Here is a 16213-nt window from a genome sequence, read left to right as displayed (position 1 = left end):
ATAATTTTTATTTTAATTATAGTGGCTTACATATCGTTCACAGTAATATTCCAGATACATATTTACATTGAATCAGGGGAATTCCTACCACCGAATTGTCCTCCCACATCCGCTCCCATCCTGCCTCCCATATCCTCCACTCTCCCCCCAGGCGCTGCTAGAATACATGGTCCCTTCTGTGTCTAGTTTATTACTTAGTGGTCCTATAACTGTTTGGTCTTGGTGCCTGCATTACTGCCCCCTCTAATTGGGAGGCGGGACTAGAAAGTTCAAGTTATGTGGTTTTGTTTGAGGAAGAGAAAAGTAATATAATGGGATAAAAATTGACTACGCCGACTATGAGCAGAGTCATTCTAGAGGCTCTCATCCTTGGTTTGAGGGACGAAGGGGAAAAGAAGAAGGTGAAACATCACAACAGTTCAAAAAGAGGCATCAAATAAGATATCCAGTGAGCACTGCAGCAATAAAATATGCACCACATAGTTGCCATGGTCATGAGATAGGAAATATGACAAGGCACAAAGAGGAAGAAGAGAAAAGAAGAAAGAAAAAGTAAATATATAAATAAAAAATGGACAACTACTTCAATATCTACCCCAAAACAAAGAAATTGACAAAAACTAGATAAAAATAAAAAATAAAATAATAAAATAATAAAATAAAAAATAAATAAATAAAAGAAGGAGTATTTAGTGTTTTTTGTCTCTTCCCCTCCCCCTGCATAGGCACAGTAAATATTGGGGTCATCCGAAACGGGAATCCCCTTGGCCTAAGAGATATAGGGTTTCTCTACCCTTGGAATATATTATCATGGGATTATCTATAGACTCCTTTCACGTTCATTTACTCTCCTCTTGGTGTTTTTGTGCCGTATGGAAGACTTCTGCTCCGATCTGGATGATAAAAACAGACCTCTAAATCTAGAGGTCTCAGTCTGTGCACAGGTAAAAGGAGCGGAACTTATGATGAAGACTTTCTTTGTGATTTTAGAAGTTCTGTTTCCTTGATGTCATTTTAATCTGTCTTCTGTGGTTAGTGGTTTTGGCCCTTGCGCTGAAACTCGGATGGAGCCTGGGATATTGTCTTTTGTTATGTTTCCAGAAAACCCATTCAGTTGCAATTGCCTCAGTCAGGACTCTGGAATTAGAGGTCATGATTGTTGTGCAGGACTTAGACCAAACCCTAGACTAGGGCTTTCTTGTTGGTCCCAGAATACATACTGCCTGGTCATGGTTCTATCAGTTGGTCATATGTAGATCATGTTCTTGGCTTTTGCATGGCCCATAGTGTGGTAAGACTTCTGATTTTGTTTTATGTTCTTATGACCATTTGTTCCCAATTTCCTTGTTGTCAGGATATCATATTAGAACTGGCACATGTTGGAGTTTGAGTAGTATTCAGGATGTCCCAGATGGGCTTTGGTTCCTGTAGCTGTTGTGAAGAACTGTGTCTATTCTATGTCTGGGGTTCAGGATTCAAGTCTGGATGGTCGGTGTCTAATCTTCTGGAGTCTAAGATGGATCCACATGACATATTTTCAAGGTAGAAGATTCCCCTGTATTGTAAATAAGTATGAGTTATTATCCTTAGTAGATAAGAGCTTGTTTATATATGTAGGATTTCCCCTTTTTAGTGTGCCTTTTCAGGAAGAAATGGTGCTTCATTATATTGCCGGTGCATTTGGGGGTGAAAAGAACAGAAATAAGTCACACACCCAAAAACCATAAAAATAGAAATTAAAAAATATATATATTTGCTCACATATGTATAGTTAAAAATGATTTTAAGTAAAATGAAATAAAAAAATAGAGAGGTAGTGTTATACAGGTCTTATGATGGAAGTATAGGTTTACCCATTGCCTTTTGAGACTTTCTTGTGGGTATAGGTTCCCAGGTGCCTTTTCATCACACACTCTGCCCTTCCTGAGATTGGTAAAAGATTTGAGAAGGGTCTTGTGTAAAGTTCTTGCATTGGGAGTCATTTTAGGGCTAAGTCTGGTATCCAGCAACGGTCCACATTAGGATAAGTTGGTAGGGAGGGCCACACAGCATGAGTCAGTAGGGGTGTTGGTTGTCTTTTCCTGCCGGGGATGAGGTGTGGGTTTGAGTGGATGTCCCTTCGCTTGGGTGCTGGGTACTGGTTCGTTGGGGGTAGGAGGTCAATCTTGATGCCTAATAGATTAAGAACTGAGGGTGAAGAGTTTTAATAAGTTGGAAAATCTGGATGGAATTGAGGGGTGAAGGGGTAGTCAGATTCCTGGAAGGGGTATAGGGGAGAGTATTTGGAAGGGGCAGAAAGGAAGAAAGGGGAAAATAAGGTTAAATAGGAAAAAAAAAAGGAAGAAGGAGTAATGAGAAGAGAGGTGAAAAGAGCGAGGGCATGTCATTTTGCTTGAATATGTTCGATGAGTAGGCCCCGTAGTATAAGTCTGCAGGTCACAGTTGTTGCTTCGGTGGTCTGGCTGGTCACATGCTTCAGGTCCTAAAAGAAGGTATGCCCTAGAGATAAAGGGTGTGTTAAAAAGTTATATCGAGACAATTTTGTAACGCAACCTGGGTATGGTATCTCGTGTGGCTTAGCTCTGAGATGCCATCTTAGACAGAAAAGCTGAGAGGTTACTTTAAATATATTAAGCTTAAGGCATTAACACCTATTATTTTGAAATACTTCCGTTGGAATCAGTGATTTTCCGTGGTATTCTTTACCTGTAACCTTGTATAAGATCCCTAAGAGATTATTATGAGCCTTTGCAGTAACAGGCTGATTACATACCTGTTCTCTCTACGCTGCTGTTTCTGCAGTTGCTGGTTTCTTTATGGTTTAATGTGTGGTCGAGAGTTTATGATGTTCCTCTTTCATGTGTTTTGGGCACTTCTGCCCAGTATATGTGTGGTGTTACAGTGTTTGGAGTTTCTACCCTTTAAGTCCTGTTATTTGATCTTTGAATATTAGTTGTATATATGGTGTAGTTCCTAGGTGCTTCAGAATAGTGCTATCATTCTGTGTTTATCTTTCATCTCTGGCTTACTTCATTTAACATAATATGTTCTAGGTCCAATCATGTTGCTGCAAAGTCTGTGATTGAATCATTTTTACTGCCATGTAGTATTCTATTGTGTATAGATACCACATATAAATGATCCACTCATCTGTTGTTGGGCATCGAGGTTGATTCCAAGACTTGGCTATTATACTGAGTGATAAATAATGGGGTGTACACATAATGTGATAAATAATGGGGTGTACACATATTTTGGGATGAATGTCCTTCCGACTTGGGTGTAGATACCCAGGAGAGCATTTGCTGGGTCAAATGGCAGCTCAATTCTGAGTTCCTTGAGCACTCTTCAGACTGTTCTCCATAGGGGTTGGATTAGGGAGCATTCCAACCAGCAATGGATGAGAGTGCCTTTCATACCACAACCCCCCAACAGAGATTGTTTTCATTATTTTTGATGTGAGCCATCCTCACTGGAGTAAGGTGGTACCTCATTATTGTCTTGATTTGGATTTCCCTAATGATGAGTGAAGGTGAACATGTTTTTATGTGTTTGTTGGCCATCTTTTGATCTTCGGTGAAGTGTCTTTTCATTTCATCTCCCCATTTTTCTATGACTTTATTTGGTTTTGTGGAGCTCATCTTTCTGAGTGCTTTGTATATTCTGGAAATCAGCCCTTTATTGGACATGTTGAGTGCAAAGATTTTTTTCCCAGTTAACTGTCTTCTTGTGTTGAGTATGGTTTTTTTTTGCCATGCAGAAGCTTTTTAGTTTGGTGTAGTCCTATTCGTTTATGTTTGATGCTAAAGTTCTTGCCACTGACAATCTATCATCAAAGACTTTTTTGATATATAGGTCTTCGAGTGTTTTGCCTATTTTTTTCTCAATAAATTTTATGGTTTCGGGTTTGATTTCGAGGTTTTTGATCCATTTTGAGTTGGCTTTTGTATATGGGGTAAAGTATGGGTCAATTTTCAATTTCTTACAGGTGGTTTTTCAGTTGTACCAATACCATTTGTTGAAAAAACTTTCTTTGCCCCATTTCAAGTTCTTGGCTCTTTTGTCAAATATTAGTTGACTATATGTCTGGGGGCTTATGTCTGGAAATTCTGTTCTAACCCACTGGTCTGAGGCTCTGTCCTTCTACCAGTATCATGCCGTTTTGATCACTATGGCTTTATAGTATAGCTTCAGGTTAGGTAGCAAGATGCCACCCAGCTTCTTGTTTTTTAGTATGTGTTTGGCTATCCTGGGTCTTTTGTGGTTCCAGATGAATTTTATGATTGATTGTTCTAAGTCTTTAAAGAATGATGTCTGAATCTGGATGGGGACTGCATTAAATCTATATAGGAGTTTGGGTAGGATAGTCATTTTGATTATATTGATTCTACCTACCCATGAGCATGGGATGTTCTTCCATTTCCTTACATCCTCTTCAATTTCTTTCTGAAGTGTTTTGAAGTTTTCCTGGTATAAGTCCTTCACTTCCCTTGTAAGGTTGATACCTAGGTATTTAATGTTTTTTGTTACTATTTTAAATGGAATTGAATTCTTAATCTCTCTCTCCTCTACTTCATTACTTGTGTAGAGAAATGCTACTGTCTTTTGTGTATTCACTTTGTAGCCAGCCACTTTGCTGTATTGGTTAATTATTTCTAGAAGTTTTACTGTGGACTCTTTAGGGTTTTCTATGTATATCATCATATCATCTGCAAAGAGGGACAGTTTGAGTTCCTCTTTCCTAATTTGGATTCCTTTGATTCCCTTCTCTTCTCAGATTGCTATTGCTAGAACTTCTAAGATTATATTGAATAAGAGTGTAGAGAGTGGACAGCCTTTCCTAGTTTCTGACCTTAGTGAAAATGCTTTTAGTTTTTTGCTATTGAGGATACTGTTGGCTATGGGCTTTTCTTTTCTTTTCTTTTCTTTTCTTTTTTTTTTTTTTTTGGTTTTGGGGCCACACCCGGCATTGCTCAGGGGTTACTCCTGGCTGTCTGCTCAGAAATAGCTCCTGGCAGGCACGGGGAGCCATATGGGACACCGGGATTCGAACCAACCACCTTTGGTCCTCGATCGGCTGCTTGCAAGGTAAACGCTGCTGTGCTATCTCTCTGGGCCCGGCTATGGGTTTTTCATAGATAGCTGTAACTATCTTGAGAAAGGTTTCTTCTAACCCTATTTTGCTGAGTGTTTTCAACATGAATGGGTGTTGAATTTTGTCAAACGCCTTCTCTGCATTGATTGATATGATCATGTGGTTTTTGTTTTTCTTGTTGTTGATGTGGTGTATAATGTTGATTGATTTACGAATGTTGAACCAACCTTGCATCCCTGGGATGAAAGTCACTTGGTCATGGTGTATAATCTTTCTGATGTAGTGCTGGATTTGGTTTGCTAAAATTTTGTTGAGAATTTTTGCATCTATGTTAATTAGTGAGATTGGTCTGTAGTTTTTTTTCTTGGTGCTGTCTTTGCTGTCTTTGGGAATGAGTGTGATATTAGCCTCATAAAATAAGTTGGGGAGGGTTCCTGTCTTTTCTATGGTTTTGAAGAGCCTGTGGATCAATGGTAGTAAGTCTTCTCGAAATGTTTGATAGGATTCACCTGTAAAACCATCTGGACCTGGACTTTTGTTCTTAGGGAGTTTCTTAACTACATCTTCGATTTCCTCTGAAGTGATTGGTCTGTTTAGATTTTCTATATCTTCAGATTCCAGCCTTGGTAGCTGGTATTTTTCCAAGAATCTGTCAATTTCTGCTGGGTTTTCTAGCCTGAGTATAATTGTTCATAATATGACCTCATGATATGTTGTATTTCTTGGGGTTCTGTTGTAATCTCTCCCCTTTCATTTATGATCCTATTAATTTGGGTGATTCCCCCTCTTTTTTTTGGTGAGTCTTGCCAGTGTTTGTCTATCTTGTTTATTTTTTCTAAGAAACAACTCCTGGACTCATTGATTTTTTTTTTATTGTTTTCTTGGTTTCTATGTTGTTTATTTCTGCTCTGGTTTTTATTATTTCTTGACTGCTCGTTGTGGTTGGATTTCTTTGCTGCAGTTGTTCCAGTTTCTTAAGGTGATCCTTTAAATTGTTGATTTTGTTATTTTCCTCTTTTCGGCCATAAGCCTGTATTGCTATGAGTTTCCCCCTAATTACTGCTTTCGCTGTGTCCCACAAGTTTTGACAAGTTGTCTCTTCATTATCGTTTGTCTCAAGGAATCTTTTTATTTCTTCCTTGAGTTGCTCTTTGATCCAACTGTTGTTGAGTAGCATGTTATTTAATCTCCAGGTGTTTGATTTTCTCCATTGTTTCTTCTTACAATCAATTTTGGCCTCTGTTGCATAGTGATCTGATAGGGTGCTTCTGATGATCCTGACACTTGTTGTTTTATATAAGTTAAATTTATATTCTAAGGCATGGTCTATTCTGGAGAAGGTTCCATGTGGGCTTGAGAAGAATATGTATTCTGCTTTTTGGGAGTGGAGGGCCCTATATAAGTCTACTAGCCCTAGATCTTCTAATTTTTCATTTAGGGATCTTATTACTTTGCTATTTTTCTGCCTGCTGGATCTATCCAGTGTTGTTAGTGGAGTATTGAGATCCTCTACTACTATCACATTTCCCTTTATGTTTCTCCAGGTTTGTGAGTAATTGCCTCACATATTTTGCTGAGTCTACATTAGGTGCGTAAATATTGACCAGGATTAGTACTTCTTGATCTATTGTTCCCCTGATCAGTATGTAGTGACCTTCCTTGTCTCTGATCACTTTCTTGAGGTTGAATGCAATTTGATCTGATATTAGGATGGCCATCCCTGCTCTTTTTTGTTTTCCATTGGCCTGAATAATTGATTTCCATCCTTTTATTCTGTCTGTGCCTGTCCTGCATTAGCAGATGTGTTTCTTGCAAGCAGCAGAAGTCTGGTTTATGTTTTCTAATCCAGTTCTCTAGTATATGTCTTTTAATGGGAGAGTTTAGACCATTAGCATTTAGGGAGATTATTGACAGAAAGGGCTGTTGTGTAGTTGTGTTGTGTAGGGTTGTTGTTAAAATCGGGGATTTGGATTGTGTAATTTGTCTTTGAGTAGGTCATTTAAAATTGGTTTTGATTGCGCAAATATTGCTAGATCGTTTTTATTTGAGAATGTTTTTAGTCTTTCTTCCCATATGAATGAGAGTTTTGCTGGGTATTGGACCCTAGGTTGGAAATTTCTTTCATTCAGTCGTTTAAATATGTCATTCCACTGTCTTCTTGCTTGAATTGTTTCAAATGGGAGATCTGGTTTGATTATTATGTCCCTTCCTCTGTACTTGAGGTTTTTTTCTCCCTTATGGCTTTTAAGAGTTCATCTTTCTCTTTGTTTTTTTTTTGCCATTTGGATTACTATGTCTTGGTGTTGTTGTTATTAGGGTCTATTTTATTAGGGACTCTTTTTATTTCCTGGAATTGCATTGAGGTCTCTTTCCAGAGGGTTGGAAATTTTTCTGCTATTATTTCCCTGACCACTTGTTCTTCCCCTTTCCCTATTTCCTCTCCTTTTGGTATACCTACAATTCTTAGATTATTTCTTTTGTCTTTGTTTATTAAGTACTGAACTTTCTCTTCCAGTGCTTTGCCTTTTATTTCCTTGTTGGTTTTTGATTGCAGTTTTTCTTCGAGTTGTTCTATATGCTTTTCCAGCTGTGAGATTTTGCTCGTATGGCTTTTTACATTATTTATTATTTCCTTAAATTCCATTTGTATGGAATTTCTCATATTCTGTAGCAGTTCTTCTCTTAGTTGGTTGATTTTTTCATCTATGGTTTTCTTGTACTTGCTGGCTAGTGTTTCTTTCATTTGATTTACCATGATTTGCTTTTCTTTTTTCGTGGCTGTTTTCAGATCTTCATCTCTTGGATCTGTTCATTTTGGTGGACTTGGAAACTTGTTTGTGTTTCCTTCCGTATCTCCAGATATTAGGGTCTTCCTCGGTTTACCCATATTTCTTTGCAATTCTTGGTGTTGCCTGGTTTGCAGGGCCTTTTGATTAGAGCTCGCTTTTGCCACCTGTCTTGTTTGATATAGGTATTTCTGGCTTGTTTGGTATTTTGCTTCCAATTTTATGGGCTCTTAATTATTTAAGAAATTTGGGTGCTAAGTCTGAGCTGGTTAGACCTATATGTTGTGTTGGGCTACATTCACGTGGTCGGCGTGGGTGGGTGGGGCTTTCCTACCTGGAGCAGGTGGGGGAAACCAGGCAGGAGGGGCTGGAGCCATTCACACGGTTGGTGTGGGTCGTTGTTACCAAATTTTTTCTTCTCTTTTCCTTATCCTTTTTATCTCCAACAGAATCACATAACTTGAATCACTCAGCCTCATAAATTGAGGGGGGGGAATGATGATACCAGGACTAGTCATATGAACATGTAGTGAAAATAAAAAATGATCGGATTTGAACATCAAATCTAAAGTCAATGACAACAGAATAGATACCCACTCTACAACAAGCTGTAAAGTGGAGACCAGTTACACTAGTATTCTGGGGGGTAAAGGAGGGGATGCATGCTGGGAACAGGGGTGGAGGGAGGACAACACTGGTGGTGGGAATGCCCTTCATTCATTGTCACTATGTACCATAAATAATTCTGTGAAAGACTTGTAATGCACTTCGGTCACAATAAAAATTTATTTAAAAAATAAATAAAATAAAATATTTTTCTATTAGAAAGCATGCTAGGTATTTTTCTACACTTCAAGTTCCTTTTATTGGCCCCATCTTCTCTAGTTATTTTTGTCTTTGAAAATATAAAATGACTGATAAAATCAGTAAGATGGTCCCACTGTAGTGCTAAGACACAAAACTATAATTTTCAGCATTTTAAAATCCTTACAAGGTAAGAAATATATTTAATTTGATGCTTTAACTTGGCACTATTCTCTTTCTCTGATGAGAACTATAATCATGTGCAGATTGGAGCTACAGCTTCTATTGGCTTTGAGTGAAAGGAGTGATAGAAAGTTCAAAACTATTTTCTTAGGAGAACAATTGCTTTTCTTACATTTGAATAATTGTAAGTGGTGTAAGATGTTTAGATCCTCTCTATCAAAGCAGGACAAAGAAACAAGCTAGCATAAATTTTGCCGAGGAGAAAAGTCTTGGAGCAAATTCACGGCCAGCTGAAATATGAAACAGAGAAGCCATAATCAGCATATCTTATATTTATGGTATTATCTATTTAGCTATAAATAAATAAGGATATCCTAATCATTTCAGCTACCTTAGGAATGCAAATAGCTGTAGAATGAAAGCAGTAACTTAAAAAAAAAGGCTAACAGGCCTATACATCATTTGGACAGGAGAAAAGAAGAATAACCTTTAAACATTAAAAGTCCACAAGCAACTAGGTAAGTGAAAGGATCTGAGAGAAAGAGAGTGAGAGAGAGAGAGCGCGCGCAGGTCAAAGAGAGTACACTTACACTCTAAATATTTTTGTCTTTCAAAGACAATTTGCAAAAAAAATAGCTACCATTATTATGTAGGTGAATGCCTTTTGTTCTTCATTTTAAAAATCATCTAATATTTAAGAATATTAGAAATTGAAATCCTAGCTACTTCTACAAAAAATAAGGACTTCAGTCAAAGGCAGAAAATAAGGCATAAATGACAGGGGGAAGAGTTGAATATATTTGGTCTGTGTTGTATCACTGCTAACTTCTCAGAAGACATTTGATAGTTTAGAGTGTGTGTATCAAGGGAGTGGCATATCAAGTAGTCATTCAAATCCAAAATAATATCTTACACATTTAAAAATTTCCAAAGCATACTTTGTTGATGCAACCCAGATTCTCAAAGAGATCTACTACCTTCTATTTTCCCTGTAGAAATAATGTAGAACATGAAAAATATTGGGGGAGTAGGGGGTTGACACAAGAGTGTCTATGATGAAAGATATTCTCCTAAAGATCTGATACAAATTGAAATGCACAAAGTTTGTTCAACACAATTCTGGAAATTCATCTTTCAATGCATCTTTCACCTTTTCCCCCATTCTCATTACTGCTACAATTTGCCTTTTTAATTGTAGTTAGTTTTTGTTTGTTTGTTTGTTTGTTTGGGGGCCACACCCTGTGACACTCAGGGATTACTCATGGTTATACACTCAGAAATCGCTCCTGGATGGGGGACAATATGGGACACTGGGAATTGAACTGAGATCCATCTTGGGACAGCAATGTGGAAGGCAAACACCCTGCCATTGTAGTTTTGTTTTGTTTTTACCTTTTCTTGTCTCCCTTTCTCTATAAGCAGAGGATTATGGTCATGCCATCTGAGAGTTGACCACCAGATGTTATTTCTAGAAGGTACCAGAACAAGTGTGCAAGTTTCCCATCCAAGTTGGCCTGGGTTGGGTCAGTGGCTTTTTCTGTTGACCACAAATGGAAAATTAACAAGTTCAAGTCTAAATTTCTAAGTGTGGTTTTAGCGTATAGGATTTAAATTTGACTTCCCTTGCCCAGAAGAGATACTCCATTCAAAGATCCTCTGAGCATCTGAAATGAACACAATAGCATTTCAAAGGATTCTCAAATCAAAATTTATGAAACTTTAGAGATGTCACTCAGTGGTCAAAAAATTTTCCTTTCCAATGATCTTTATCATTAAATCTTCTGATAAGCTTCCTCAACCCAGCCTGCCCCAATAGAACGACTAACCCAGCAGATTAGCTCTGAGCAAGCAGTTGGTGCCAAGTTCCACAAAATCATACCCAGTTCAAGTTTTGTGGCAGTCACAGCTTGTGACATTATTATGTTTGCAGGGCTTTGTCTCTTAACTCAAGTGGCTTCATTTCTCTCACTCACACACAAAAATGTAAACAGATATTATAGTTTTTGAGAAACTTCCCTGGCATTTCCTTTCTGCTTTTTTAACTTCGGGCCTGCCTCCATGTGCCAAAGGCAGACTGGTTCCAACAAAGCATCCTTGGAAATGCACAGGCAAAACTATCAACAATGCTATTGTCTTTAGAAAATGTGCAGAAAAAAAAAGAGCTGACATTTGACATACAAGGTAAGCCCAACAAAGTATTCCAAAGATTATTCTTTCCTGCTATTATAATCCACTAACTTCTTGTTGTGAGTTCCTAATCCTGTATCGTGTCTAGACTGCTTCTTCTATACCTCCAACAAAGCGTTGGGAAAACATAAAATTGTATCTTCACAGGCTTCTTACCCTTCAGCTATTATTACTGGCCAAAATGTGGAAATAACATATCACATTCTTTCTTTGGAGTTTGGACTTTTTGTCCATCTAGGACCTGAGCAATCTGTTCCAAGTATAATAATAGACAAGAAACACAGGTACTTGAAGTTCTTTTACCAGATTAAATCAATCATCTTTTGAAACAAGTACTAAGCAAACATTGAGAGGTTATTGCTGTAGCTTCTGAAAATTATTAGTATAATATAACTACTACATCAGTTGGTGCTCTCTAGCTATACTAAAAAGAGCATGTTTGGAAACATCCCATCTGACTGCACCTGAAATAAAAAAGATAACATAAAATAATACTTAATGTTTTCATTTGCAGCATTTATTATTAAAATTGATAAGATTTATTTTTAGAAAAAATGAGGAGGTATTGGAATAAGATAGTAAAAGGCAAGTTTCCACTACTTCTTATTTACCTGCTCCCAAACAATTTCTGCATTTAGGGGAAGCAACACTGAATAAGAGACAAAGTTGATACAGAATTGTTTGCAATTTTCTACAAGATGGCTCTGAGCAAGTTTACAGTCTTCCAGAAAAGCAAAATGGATCCCTCAGATCAAATTAATAGGAGAACATTTTAGCTTCTAGCTAAATAATGTTTATTCTCCTTTCCAATAAGCATCCAGATGAATGGCAGGAAACTAGAAGGATTTTTAAATAAGTCTTTAGTGGAGCAGCTTTTAAAATGTCTTCTTTTTATGATTTTTTTTACCTTCTTAACTATAATAATATAAAAGAAAGATCCCTGGAAAAATAGATATTTGTGCCTATTAAATAAATATCTGAATATTTGTTATCTGTTTCATGTAGAAGCTCATTCCTGGGACATGAGCTGAAGCAAAGAAAGAAAAGTCCCTATAAAGGTTGACAAACAATATGTGGTATTAGCAAATATATGTAATTTAAACGTAGACTATGTTATTAAAAATATATTTTATTGAGGAAACTTTGGCTTACAAAATGTAAGTGCTTATCACCTCAGCTTTATGTTCAGATTTTAGGGGTTAGTACCATTGCATGTTGTCTCTTTCTTCCATTGCTTTGCTTGTCTGTATATAGTCTCAGAGTAAGATTGTGTATTTGCCCTATATTTGCCCTCTCTCCTTCAGACTGATTTTATTTAGCATGACTCCACCTGTTGTGTGCATTTGTCAAAAAGGCAGGATTTCGTATTTCCCTATAGTCAGTTATCCCATAGGTACTATATCATCTTCATCAACTCATATGCTATTGGAGACTTTGCTTATTAACTTCTCTTGGCAATTGTAAATAAGAAATGCCACACTGTGCATAGGTGTGCAAAAACTTTTTAAATAGTAGGATTTTTTTTTTTGTTCTTTCTTTTTTCTAAAGAAAGAGCGGTCTGTTTCTTGGTTTCCAAATTTGTGTCTATTCTTTGGATACGTAACTAGGGATGCAAATGCTGGCTCATATAACAATAATATCTGTAATATTTTAAGGGGTCTCAAAGTGGTTTTTTTTTAATAGAAAAGAGACCAGACAGTGTTCCCACTAACATTAGATGAGGTTTTTTTCTCCTCATCTCTGCTAAAGTTGGTTGTTGCTATGTTTTCTGATTCGGTCATTCTCAGAGCTATGAGGTGATACTTTATTGTGGTTTTCGTTTATATTTGCCAGAAAATAAGTAATAAAAAGCATTTTCTTGAGTGCTTCTTTCTGCCTCTGATTTTGCTGGAGCCATATCTGGTTGTATCCTTGCCTCACTATTGATGTTTACTGCTGCTGCTGCTGAATTTTTATAGCACTTTATATATCTTGGATATCAAATGTATGGTTGCAAATATGTTCTACCATTGAAAAGAATACCAGTTGTAATGAGTTTCTTTTTTATGCAGAAGTATTTAATTTAATTTAATCCCATTGATGGATTTTTGCTTTTGTTTTTCTGGCTGATAGAGCAAACTAACAAACTCATTAACACTGTTATCATAGAATGTTCTGCCTGCTTTATTCTATTTGTTTTATGGTGTGATGTCCAATAAAGTAGTTAATCCATTGTGTGTGGAACTGTATGTGTGATGTAAGAAGTCATCCCATACTCTATATTTATTTGCATGTAACTGTCTAATTTTCCCAGCACCATCTGTGGAAGAAGTGTTCCTTTCACTCTTTTCATGATTTTTGCTTACTGAATTAACTAACTCTGTATATGAAGGCTTGTTTCTCCAGTATCATATCTAGTCCATAAGTCTAAGTATCTGCTTTTAATCCAGCACCAAATTACTTTCATCATTCTAGCTTCCAAGTGTAGGTAAAAGCTGAAGAATGTCAATTTGGCTATGTTGTATCTTTTTTGGAAAAATACAAATTTATTTATGTTTGTAGTGTTTCCTTGAAGATCATTAGAATTTTGGTAAGAATGTAATTATAAATCTTATTATTATAAAACTTATACTTATTGTATATGTTTTTGGATGGGACATTTTGCCAGGTGATGGAATATATTTTTATTTCTTTCTGTCACCTATTTCTTTTAATACAACATAGTTCTTAATGTACAAGTCCTTCACCTTCATTTTTAAATTGATTCATGGAGACTTTCATTTTTATTGCTACTACAGTAAATGCAATTCTTTGTATTTTATTTTTCGCCTACTTTGTTGTGTACAGATAGTAATGCAACTGCTTTTTCTGTATATATACATCTGCCATTAGTGACTGAACTCTAGTTATTTTGGATGAGTGCTAAGAGGTAGGAGAAAAGAAGAAAAGTGAGATTGAGTTTATTTTAATAAAAATGGCTGAAGAAGAACATAATGCTGTACTATAAGGATTCACAAAGTAACTGACATGACTGTAAGTTTGGGGTACCTTCTTCTGTGCTTGATGGGGGCAAGGTTAATAATAATTATTGTTTTTATTATAAAACAGAGCAACTGAATGTTTAATCTTTACTAGATGCCACTAGATGCCTCAGATATCAAAGTGCGGAAGTAGCAGAGCATTTCTTGTGCTTCTATGCACTTACTATGTTGGTCCATATATTACAATTTGGAAAGAAGTCAAAAGTTACCTTGTGGAAAACCTGAAGATGTATCAGTCTGTGGCATAAGTCACATAAGATCACATTTTCCTCTTCTGTTCCTTGAGGAAGAATCATGCTTTCATTCTCCCATGCCTTGAATCATTCCTTCAGTCATTCCTGCATTGGCAATACAAAGATTTGCTGTTCTCAGACTTCCCAATTTTTCCCCTTCACTTAAATGAAGAAAAAAATATAAGCAGATCGAACATCCAATACAATGGGTTTGGGATTAAGTGAATAGTGGATTCATGTGGCTTAATGTCAAATTGGGTCACAGTTGAATCACTGAAAAATGAGTAGTGAGTTTGGATGGCAAATCTCTACAATATCAGAAGATAATATACAGTTTTTACATTAGAGGCTTAGGAAGCCAAACTCTATCCCATTACTCTCTCAACAAATATCATCTACACTGTTTCCAATCTCTAAGTCCCAACATTCTCCCCCTTTCTTTGGTGTTTAGATTTTGAAGTAAGAATTAAGTTGTTAATAGTCAACTGTAAAGATACACAGCAAATAGGAATCATTTTTTAGGGTCACATTTTGGGTGGTGGGTTAGAAACAAGAAAGCATTTCACTGATTTGACTACAAAGTGTTACCTTGTGTGCATACATATATGTTGGCAGGGATGGAACCCAGCTTTTCATATGTGCAAGTCATGTTTTCTATTGCTGAGCCACATTCCCAAACTTCAAAATACTAATTAATGGGGACAACTACACCCCTGGGCATATTGTTAACTAGAATGCAAAATGCACATGAATGTTTTGAATGAAATACAAAGATTTAAACTAGTGCTGTGCTTATGACTGACTGTTCAAGACTATGCCACACTGCTGGTGCTATATGTTCCCTCTTCTGCTCTAAGGGACAGTTACTGCAGCACTTATTCAACCGAAAAGAGACTTGCTTTGCCACAGTTTGGATTTAACCATCACACACTGACAAGAAACATCTCATCTAGATATTCTACTTGTAAGTTAATTGCATCATAGAGATTTTCACCCCCCAAAAGCAGTTTGAATTGACTTATACCATTATTTGTGCTGGCACTTTTCTTAAAAAATAAATGCTAAAATCATTACCCATCTCTAGTAAATGTGTACAAATAAGACTTTAGAACTTAACAGTATGCACCTCATTTTGAACTGGAGTCTTCTCATCCAAACTATAACTTTTTTGTGGTGTGGTAAAAAGGTGAGGTGGCTTGGGGGATCAGTCCTCGAGCAAAGCAACAGTGGGGGTGGTGGCCCTCATTGCTGGGAGATTTCCAGAAGAGACTAGAGTGCAGCTGTCTTTGACCACCTGTCCTAGTTTCAAAAGCAAACTCTGGCATTCTTAGAAAGAAACCAGAGAAATATGGATTAGAGGAAACGACTAGAAGATAGATGGCCTATTGTTTCTGATCTTGTGGACAACAGAATAATTGCTGGTCAGTCATGTTTGAAGAAAATGTTCATTCTACACTGGCATTCTGTACCAGAGAATTCAGCGATGCATTCTTCATTGGCAATATTATTCTTTCCAAACAAATGGTTTAACATAGTCATGAGAATTTTAAATAAAATAAAAAGGCTTATAAATCCCACAGAGGATCAAGATTAAGACAGTGTGACTCACTGCATTGGCAATATCACTTGAAATCAGATATAAAATGGTTACATGAAGGAATAATCTGTTCACATTAACACAAGAGAGAGTTTAACAGTACCAAAGACTCCGGTGTTACAGATTGTGGGCAATAAACTTCGAAGGATTACAAACTATCTATTTCCAATAAAGACAAAGACGTTAATGCACCCAGATACTTAGTGAAATGTGAAAAGAAAGACCCTCTTTGACTGTTTTGAGGCACTCCATCTAGGCCTACTTGAGCACTGTGTGGTGTTTAGGAGATCAGATGTTTGAGAAGAAAG

The sequence above is a fragment of the Suncus etruscus genome, chromosome 14 (genome assembly GCF_024139225.1).
Source record: "Suncus etruscus isolate mSunEtr1 chromosome 14, mSunEtr1.pri.cur, whole genome shotgun sequence".
In the NCBI taxonomy this organism is placed as follows: domain Eukaryota; kingdom Metazoa; phylum Chordata; class Mammalia; order Eulipotyphla; family Soricidae; genus Suncus; species Suncus etruscus.
The sequence above is the reverse complement of the archived record's forward strand: the minus strand, read 5'-3'. Positions refer to the sequence as shown.